The sequence below is a fragment of the Meleagris gallopavo genome, chromosome 1 (assembly GCF_000146605.3).
Source record: "Meleagris gallopavo isolate NT-WF06-2002-E0010 breed Aviagen turkey brand Nicholas breeding stock chromosome 1, Turkey_5.1, whole genome shotgun sequence".
Lineage (NCBI taxonomy): Eukaryota > Metazoa > Chordata > Aves > Galliformes > Phasianidae > Meleagris > Meleagris gallopavo.
The window spans coordinates 57196803-57207469 of NC_015011.2; positions in this window are offsets into that span (position 1 = coordinate 57196803).

Consider the following 10667-nt stretch of genomic DNA (forward strand, 5'->3'; position numbering starts at 1 on the left):
CACGCATTTCCATGTCATAGAGTATTTTGTCAGACTGCTCCTCTGCTATCATCTGTCACACAGCAACAAGGTGTGACAGGATATTGGTTGGAAGGTTCAACCTCTACTACATCCACCTCTGACATCATGAGCCAATATAGTAAAATAGGAGGCGTTACTTTCAGAACAGCCCTTGTATAGTTGTAAGTACATGTGTTTTCAGTTAGAATAACTTTTCTTTAAAACTCTTGTTACTAGCGTGAATTGCATGTTGATTTAGAAAGAGTAAATGGCAGTACATACCTCTTCATTTATTCCTTCATTTTTTAATCTCTAGAAATAAGACTTCCTGCTGTTAATTCTTCCTGCGAAAAACTTATTCTCTAGATGTGATATCACGCAGAAACTGCAAAGTGGATTTTATTATGTTCCATGCTTGAATTTTAAGATTAAGACTGATTGAGATCCACAATTAAAACTTCAGAACTAGAATTCCAAGTTTGAAAAATTCCTAAATGCTTAGGAATTTTTACCTCACCTAAGGAAATCTTTCTGCATATACATGTGGTCTGTAAAAACACATCATCTAACTTGTGCAAGGGGAAAATATCCATGTTTATTTCTAATGTCAGTACATGTAAAAAGGAAATGTGACTAGCAGAATCAATTCTTGGCAATTAGGCAAACTGTATTTTAATTATTCAACGGTACTTCGAGTGGCATCCACAATACACTTTCTGCAGACATTTTCAAGGACCTTGAATATATGGGATTTGTTTGCTGCTCTGTCATAAAGCCTTGTTTGGCTTGCTGAAGATGTAGGCGTAGCCCCAGGATTCAGTGGAATCGAGTGATCGTTCTTCCAGCATCATAAAGGGATGGTGATCAGGAGAGAAACAGTGAGGTCCAGTGTTTTTAATTCTCTTTAAATATAAAAAGCTCTCAATTATATATCTGAGGTGCTGCGATTTACCCCTCCAGTTCCTAAGCAACAGCTATTTTCAGATTGAGTGCGTCTGGTGTTGTCTACCTACTTCATGCTTCTGCGAGGTAATTCGTCAGTGCACTATCTCGCCTGATTCCCTTTGTCATGGCACTATAAGGAGACAGATGCTTTAAAGAAACAGAGGAAGCTTGGGCAAAACCGGTGTGAACCCTGCAGCTTTCGAAACTTCTGTACGTCGGGGAGTTCTGCCGTCTACAGCCATGAAGCAGAGGAGCCAGAAATAAGGTTCTCGGCAGTGGTTTGGAAGAAGCCTTTTTCTTGAGTGTGAAAAGCCTCTAGAGCAGATTCAAAACCATGAGCCGGAAATCTCTGTACTTGCTGAAGCGTAGATGGGAGTCGATTCCCGCTACTGACCAGGTACTGTGTTCTGGTGAATCTGTTGTGTCACTGTGCTCCCTTGCAATGCCACTGCAAACAGACCTGCAGTGATTTAGTTGTGGTGCTTGGGGTTGTCCAAATACAGTGAGATCCAGCTGATTTTTGCCTGTTGATTCCACGATGAATAGCACAAAAATGCAGGCAAAGCCAATTTTACAAGAGCATGTGCTTGTGAATGTGGAGGTGTCATTGCAGCTCACTAATGCAGGCTTAAGTAACCAACAGAATGTCCCTGTTCCCAAATTAAATGTTTGTTAAAGGCTTAATTAAAAGGAAGGTGTGAATTGCAAGTATTTTAAACAAATCAGCTAAGAAATTGTATAATCTACTCCTGGTAGTTTCTTGGTGCATATCTTTGCTGCATTTCTAATCTCATATATATGTATGTATGTGTGTGTGAAATCCCTGGTTACAAATGGATGTAATGCACTAGCAGAACCTCAGCTTTTCCAGCATCATCTTGGTTGATGCATCATTTCAAGTATGTTAATAAAGGCTGAAATACAACAAATGTAAATGATATAGACCAGATGTAATGTAAAAACTGTGGGATGCTGTTTGGAGCAAGCATCATCACCATAGGTAATCCTAATATGTCATAAATGGGAGTAGGATTAGTACATAACCTGCTCTTGCACCAAGTGCTGTAGAGTTCTGTGGGTTGGGTTTTTTTGTTTGTTTGTTTTTTGTTTTTTTCTTCATTATCTTAGTTGACATTTAAAGGCTCTAAAAGAAATAATTCTTGAAATAATATATAAAGGATAATGGAGGAAGTGGCTTATTACATGCCCCAACTCAGGTTTTCTCTTCGTAGAGTGGTTGACTATGAAGTGCGTCTTTGGATGCTGTTACTGATGGGAAAGCATCAATTTGGGAGAATTTTTTTTCATTGGAAACAAAGATGGAAAGCAGAAACACTTCTCAGTTTTTCAGAAGGATTTTCTTGTGCTCGTTTTGTTGAGAGGGGGCAAGGAGGGGAGGTTCCATGCCATATTTTATAGGGCTGTAGATTTTGAAACTAAATTGGACTGCTGTGAACATCTAAAGATCTCAGGCATAGTAATAATAAAAAAAATATATGTGCTGTCACCTCCTTCCTATGTTTTCTGTTTTTTCTGTTTAAATAAGAGTGTGCATTTTCTTAATTTAAAGGCTTCAGATGAATAATAATTTACCATGTTCTCTCATAGGTTTTCCCATTTTGTTTAATATATACATAAATGTTTCACATATGACTTTGCCTAATTTAAATCTGTAACCATATCAATTTGCTACAGCTTTGAAAGATAAAAATATAAAAGGCTCTGTTTCAGAAACTATTTATTTATTTATTTATTTATGCTGAACAGGTACCTAGGTTATTCTTCTGATTCCTAGCTATCTTTTAACCTAGCTGAAATACTAAGTCTCAAAGGAATCAGATTTTCTGCTAACTGAAAATATTGATCCAGCTCAGTCAGGCATTCATAAATGTCCTGGTAAAAGAGGGGTAAATAAATGCAATATTATCAATGTCTCCTGTGTTATTTCTGTTAGGAAGACATAGGGATATAGTGTATTTTCAGAGGAAAGCTGCCTCTTGACTTCCTTCTTCCTCTGACATAAATGCAGATCCTTGGTTTATTATGATCAAATACTTTAATATCAAGGGATGCCTGTTGTATTTTGATTGTTAATCACTTCATTTTTCCAGTGTTTCCTTTAAATTACTCCAGTTCTGTTAGGTACGAAGTATCTGGAAGAAATAGGTAATCCTTATCTTGGTGTGAGGTGTGTGCTTGACTTTCCTGAGCTGTGTATCCTTTTCATCACAAGCCCCTGAATGTCTCTGGAAGGGTTTAAAAGAGAAGAGAAAATTTCCCTGGCCCATCTACCACTTGGGGAAAAGTGAGATTCAGTAAGTAAAACATGTAGATGGAGCTGACCTCTACTCTGCCCTGGTGAGGCATTTAGTGTAGTACGTCCAGTTCTGGGCTCCCCAGTTCAAAAAGACAGATCTCCTAGAAGTAGTCCAGCAGAAGGTCACAAAGATGATTAAGGCCTGGAGCATCCTCTGTATGAGAGAAGGCCGAGTAATCTGGGTCTGTTCAGCTTCAGGAAAAGAAGACTGGGAGGAGATCTGATAAATATTTATGAATATTTTCAGTGAGGTGGAAGGCAAATAGATGCAGCCAGGTTCTTCTTAATGGTGTGTAGTGGTAGGACAAGGAACAGTGGCCTGAAATGTGAACATAGGAAGTTCCATACAAGCATGCAAAAGCACATCTTTATGGTAAGGGTGATGGAGCACTGAAACAGGTCGCCCAGAGAGGTTGTAGAATCTTCTTCTATGGAGATACTCAGTACCCATCTGGACACCTAACTGAGCAACCTGCTGCAAGGTACCTGCTTTAACAGGGGTGTTGGACTTCGGTGATCCCTTGAGGTCCCTTCTGACCCCTGTGATTCTGTGATTCTTTGTGACTGTGAACTGAACCTGTAAGGATTTTTTGGAGGTACACTAAGGGAGGAAAATGGTGTTCAGCTTCAGTCCCATAGAGATTTTTGGCTGCTGAACCACTGTTGTGCTGAGCAGCACAGGTGGATTGAGACTTCTGCATAGCAGGAGCATTTTCTTGCTCAACCACACCTTGCAGGAAGATGCACTCACTGTGTCAGATCACCACCACAAGGAAACAGGCAAATTCTTCAGCAGCCTGATGGTGCTAAACAGTTATTATGAAAAATAATAGTGCTGCCTTCTGGTGCCAATTTGTTACTCAGCTCTTAAAAGGATGTGCTAGCTTATTATGGTCCACAATAACCTTGAGTAAATAACATTATTGTTTGTTAGGTAAGCAGCCAGTAACATTGTAGGTTATTTCTCTATTCATAGAATATGAAATATATTTATGTTAGTGAATGACAAAAACCCTCCAAACTGATTTACCTTTATTTTCATTCTTTTTATTATTATTACAGAATTATAACAATGTCAACATACACACAGAAAAATAAACAAAGAAGTAAATAACCCCCCAGCATCCTAAGGGAAGGAAATAAAGCCATAATTTCACATTGAAGCTTGATACTCTATTTGAACATACCACATAACCTAAAAAAGCAATTCAGAGATTTTTATTCCTCATCCTACAAACTTTCCATCAAATTGAATGACAGCCATTTAGGAAAGACAAAAGTGATCAGGTTGCAAATAGGGGTAGAGAAAAAACATGAGTAGTTATAATGGATATAGACAGTACTTTTTGGAGGGGGGCATGGCAGTGTTACATAATTTCATTTTTAATTTGAGGTTCATCATCTAAGCTTGCAGACTCATCACAGAAATCTCCATGGTTTCCAGGGGCTGCATACTAAGCAATTTCTTTGTAGTCATTTGCTTACTTTTTATGTATATCAGAGAGTGAGGAAGGTGAGTTTGAGTTTGAACCCTGAATTAAAGTTTTATGATTTCAGTTGATGAGAAAAGTCTTACCTAGTTAAATATTTTTATGTGTGGGAGAGCCTGATCCAGTGGGTGTTTTGCATGGGTGGATGTAAGCAATATGGTGATGAATTATATACTAATGTCTTAAAGAAACACTAGTATCTCATAGTGGTTGAATCTTGATTATCTGTATATCTCTCAATAATTTCAGAAGGAGCTGGGTTTTCTTAGATTTGAGGGAAGAATATAGTAATCTTTGTTTTTTTTTTTCCTTGCACATCCAGCAGTTAGGATTGCCTGAACATCTCTGCATTGGGAAATTGTTTATAAGGCTGTTAAGCTTCAAATTTTAGTATGGTTTTGAGGGGAAGATCTTTCAGTGTTGTTTTTATTTGGTGTATGTGTCAGAAGATCTTGCTTTTTGGACTGATTGTATTTTTTTCTTCCTAGTAGCTACAGCTGAGAATGTGTTCACTGAACAGATATGCATTTCAAATGCTGTGGTATCCAAATGAGCCAAAGGTGGTGAGGTGTTAAATACTTGCTGTAAGGATATTGAGTATTTCCTCCTGCCTAAAATTCCCCATAGACTTCATGAGCTATACTGTTTGTGTATAAGTTAGTTTTGCTACATATCCTAAGATAGAAAAAATCTTCACACATTAGCCTATGATATAACATTTAAATGAGATTGTCTGTATTTATTTGAATTTAAAAACAGGAACAGGATTTAGAAACCCAGTAATTTATACACAGGTGTGTAGATACTGAATTCAAAGGGATGTATAGTGCAGGTAAACAAATATATCAATAGTATTTCTTCAGATAGAAATGCATGCTCATAAGAGTATAAACAATGGCAATGCCTTCAGTACCTTTAAGTCATCAATTTATATTTTTATGGATTTGTGTAAATCCAGGGAAGTGATGCCACTTACCTGCCAGTGGTTTACAGCATAGCTATGCCTAGGGTAGTTTACATTTAAGGTTCTGCATCCTGCTTCTTACCGCTAGTCCAACAGACAGAAGAAAATCCCATAGCCTGTAACCATGCAGAGTGTTAAACAGCAAATAAATGGATCCCAGCTTGACTTGAGTAATAATGGAAATTACAAATGCAGGGATTTTTTAGGGTTTGATATGAGGTTACATCATATTTTCACTCTGTTTATATATGATTTTATTCTGCTGGATTAAAGTTCTCTTGAAGAAATGGAAGAATTTTACCTTGTCAGGATTTAAACCTTCTTTCCAGGATTAATGGCCTTTCTTGCTTGTTGTATCTTGCCTTTTTGCTCTGAACAGTCCTCACTTATAACCTTTACATATCCCTGAGGATGGATGCATCCTTTCTGATATCTTTGTGAGAATGCTGGAACTTCTGTGCTTTATTTTACTCTCAAAAGTTTTCTGTACTTGCTCCCAGCTGCACCCAGAGATTTGACAGCAATGTGGCACTGCCAATTGTCTTTATTCTGAGCCATTTTCACTGGGAACTGTTGTCGCCTGTGCTTCTTAACCTTGGTAAGGATGTTTCTGCAGGGGACAGCAGTGGCTGAGGTTGTCTCACAGACAGGCCCAGGACAGATCACTATCCCTGTCTGTTGAAAGGTGCACCATCCTGTCATCTTTTGGACCAGGATTAAAACCTCAGTGCAGCAGGGATTCTTGGAACCTGCCTCCTTTCTGTGCAGAAGTCATTAACTTCTTTGTAGAAAAAGAGGTAAGCAGTTGATATGGCGAGGAGGACATGGAGCAGTTGATGTGAGCTTCTGTAGTGTTCCTTAACTTAAGATTCACTTTGCCTGAGGATGAACAGTAGAGCTGCAGTCAGCTGGAGTCAGTAATCTCTTTCTCCTTTTAAATACCTATGGTCAGCAGGTTGTGCCCAGTTATTCCTTTTCCACAAAATGTCTCCCAGAAGGGCTGCATCAAATGCTTGGAGCTACTCTTACCATGGCAGCACCATCACAACATCATGGAGTCCACGTAGGAGGTTTTAGTGACATCAAAATAGGTACACCCATCTGTATGCAATGCAAGTCAGAGTGGAGGTATCACTACATCATTCTATCATTGCATGTACTTAGAAGAAGTTCACATCAGCAGTCAGTTTGATGGGCTGCAGGAGTAGCAGCATGAGTGACCAAGATCCCAGCTCCCATTGTATCTCTATCTTATTCCAATCCGTGCTCCTAGATTTTATAGCTTTTTCCTGTATAATTCATCCCTTCTTCATCTCCACATCAGAAAGATGTTTCTGCTGGTATACATCACAACGGCGAGTCTTATATCTAACCCTACGTGAAAACAGGTCAAAATTTGCTTCCTGTTAAGAAAATTTTTGCTGTTTTTTTGTTTTCTGTTATTCATTGTTTACAAAACTTTAAATTATCCTTTCATTCAGTAGATCTCACAGCTCTAACAGCAGAGAAGAGATTTGTGGACTTCAGACTGTTATGAGAAAGAGGTCTTATGAGAGGGTTGTGAGTTGGTGGGAATGGAGCTGAGGCTGGGAAAGGAGAATCACTTTTGCACAGAAGGCAAGGTGCTGAAAGCTGAGGCTAGGATGAGAAGTAATCTATAAAATACTACCTTGCTTTCCAATGCAGTAAATAAATAATATAATACAGAAAGCGAGCTCAAAGAAATAAACTGCCTCAAATTGCACATCGCTTCACTCAGAATTGAGGAGTTGAGCCACAGGCACTAGTTATGGCTGTGGGACCATTTCTATTTGGCTCCAGGCTTTCTACCCTGCTGCTGTAATGAATGTACAGAGGGTGAATGGGGTGGAAATGAGCTTGGCACCCAAGAGAGTGCCCATGTACTCCTGCCACTGCTCAGCAGATGACTGGTGGTGATCGCAGATGTTCTGGAGGCGATCAGGCTTGCCAGAATGTACTCTTAGGACTAGGAGCCAATGTTTTCCGAAGTGCAACAGAGATGCCGTTCATTTCAGTAGGATCAGCTCCAGAAATATGCTAGTCATCTTGCATGCCTTTGGCCAAGCAAGAGCTGTGGGGAAGTCCTGGCACTGACTGTCCTTCCATACTGGCAAGTGGCAGTGAAAGGTCCAAAATGATTCAAAAGAACCTGAAGTATGATAAAGTAATAGCATATTCTGTTGATGTAGAGCTGAAAGAGTCTGGGAAAACAAAAGATAAGACATGTCTGAGTAGCAGCTGAGACACAGATGAAGCAAGGGAACCTCCTATAACCTTCCATATCCATCATTTGTAGAGTAAAGAAATGGCATCAACCACTCTCTGAATTATCTCCCCAACAACTTCTCCATTCCAGTATGATTGGCAATGGCATATCAGGAGTGGATTAGTAGCTTGATAATGACAACCTTCTTCTTAAAACTCAGTCACTTTGTCATGTCAATATTCTATGTAACTAAGCAGTATCTAAATACAGATTTCTGCAAATACTGCCTATCTTTTTGAAAAGCTTCCTCTGCCATTAATGCTCTCAGGTTTGCAGAGCAAGTTCTGATGCTGTTGTGTCAGAACAGTTGTGTGGAAAAGAAACTTTCTGATGATACTCAACTTCAATTGAATATTTTATTTATTGGGAGAGCAAGAAAGTATGTTCCCAGTTCAGGAAGGTTGCAATTCGAAGGATCGTAGCCATGCTGCGTTTTGCAAAATAAATCAAAATTGAGATGAAATGACAGTCTGAAATGACATTCAAGTGAAGTGATTCCTTGAAGCTGCATGTGAAGACAATAAACAGCTGGGAGGCATGACATTTTATGTAGTATTTTTAAAAGCAGAGATAGTGGGAGGAGTTGATATGCTTCCTTCTTTTTCCTAAGCATTACCTTGGACTAGAGAATGCATATCTACTTCTGTGATGTGGATATAGGCTGATTATGACAGTTGGATCTGGAGGATGAGATTGTGAACTGTCATCATTTGGAACAAAGGAACAGTATGTTTTCTCTTTGGGGTGATCGTATTCCTGAAATACTCATTTATCACCCTTCATTTCTCTCATAATCACAGTGTATCTTTCCAGTCCAACAGTTTTCACTATTTATCTTTGTTTTCAGATACCTATTTTTTAAGCTATGTAAGTTTTCTGACAACAGATTCTACTTCTTAGTCTTCTGGCTTACAATTTTCAGCTCAAAAAAGAACAGTTAGGAGAGTCTGTCCCTGTACATTTTTCCTTTTTCACTTGCAAACTTATTCACTTGTAAACTGTAATAACAACAACAACAAAACCAACCTGATGCATCACTTACATTTCTTTATTGGTCTAGGGTGCTGAAATATACTGGCATCTGATAGTGAGAGCTACTGGCTACCTTTAAGTGCCCATGTAGAATCTGGGAGTCTTTCAGAGAGCTTAGCTGAAGTTAAAATTCTGAGCTTTAACACAAGCTAAAGTCATCTTCAGGCTTTCAAATTGCATATTCCTCAAATTGACAAAATTTGGGCGTGCTAATGCCAATCTCTGCAACAAAAAATACACTGAGAAAGTTCTGAGCCCACACTGGTGCATCTCAAAAAGATTAGCAATTAGTAGTGAGCAAAAAAATTGTCCCTTCGCCTTCTGGAAATAGCTATGCTGGATAAAATTTTCCAAACACAGGTTAAGTCTTGGCAAACATGGAAGTCTTCAGTGCAAATGCTGAAAGGTTGTTTGAAAAGTATAGAAAACTGATGACAGGATCTTATGAAAGAAATTGATGACCAATGTAATAATGGGCAATAACAGTTAGCTTTCTTGTAATAATGTTATTAAAAAAGTAAAATTTTATGGCACTTTGTCTTCTGAGATGATGAATAAACTGATTTTCACCTCCTTTCAGCCATTAAAAGCTGAGAATTGTGACACCAGGTGTCCTATTTATTTACAGTAGCATCTTAAATTTCACTTACTGTTGATGTGCATTCCAGATGTTTGTCACCTTCCCAAGTGTTGAACACAGTCATAAATTTTTTGCTTTCCTGTTTTCAGAGATGAACTCAATTATGGAATGAACATGGTTAATTTACTCATTTTTTTCTGAGTAGTAATTGAAGTCTAGTCTTCAGCCAGGCTTCTTCCACTGGTATATTAACAGTAACATTACTAGAGGATGTGGGTGCCTCTGACATTCCTTGTAGTTTCACAGTGTAGCAGTCCTTTCTTGTTGGAAGATGTCTTCAATAATGAGGACAAAACGGACTCATTTTCCACTGCAAAATTGGTTTTAAAGCATTTTTATATTATTCTTTTATTATTATTATTATGTGCTTTGTTTTGGTACTGGGGAAGACTGTATGCTGTAACTGCTGCTCTTTGGGAAAGTTACAAGGAATAAATAAGGGAAAGCATTTCCTATTGTTCCTTCCTTACAGAAACTCATCCTGACTCTCTAGTAGCTCATTTTATGAGTTTCCCAGTGGAAAAGCTCACAGCTGATCGGCTCTGTCCTCAACACCAGATGTTCTTTTTCTGCTTGACTTTAGTAGAGAGCTGTAATTTTGTTCTGTGTCTGATGGATCAGCGTTCCGAATTTCAAAATGAATTATTGGAGCAGCCTCCGGAGATTTTTGAATAAGCCAGAGCTGTAGTAAATCTTAAAGTCAAGTCATAAAAAAGAAAATTTCTTGTTGGGTTGGATTTTACAGATCAAAGGTTCATTGTGTAATAGGTCTGCATTGCTCAATTTTCAATTCCTGAATAACCTTGAATGTTATAAGAGCAGTATGAATTCTTGCAGTCCATAAAGGAAGTCTGGAGATTATCAGACCTGAATCTAGAGTTCATAAATTTTGATTTATTGGACTTTATGCAGGACTAAAAAAGCTATTTGTTATGGTGAATAGGCAATCCTCTAAAGAAAAGGTAGAGGTATCAGTTATTGTACTGTAAAAA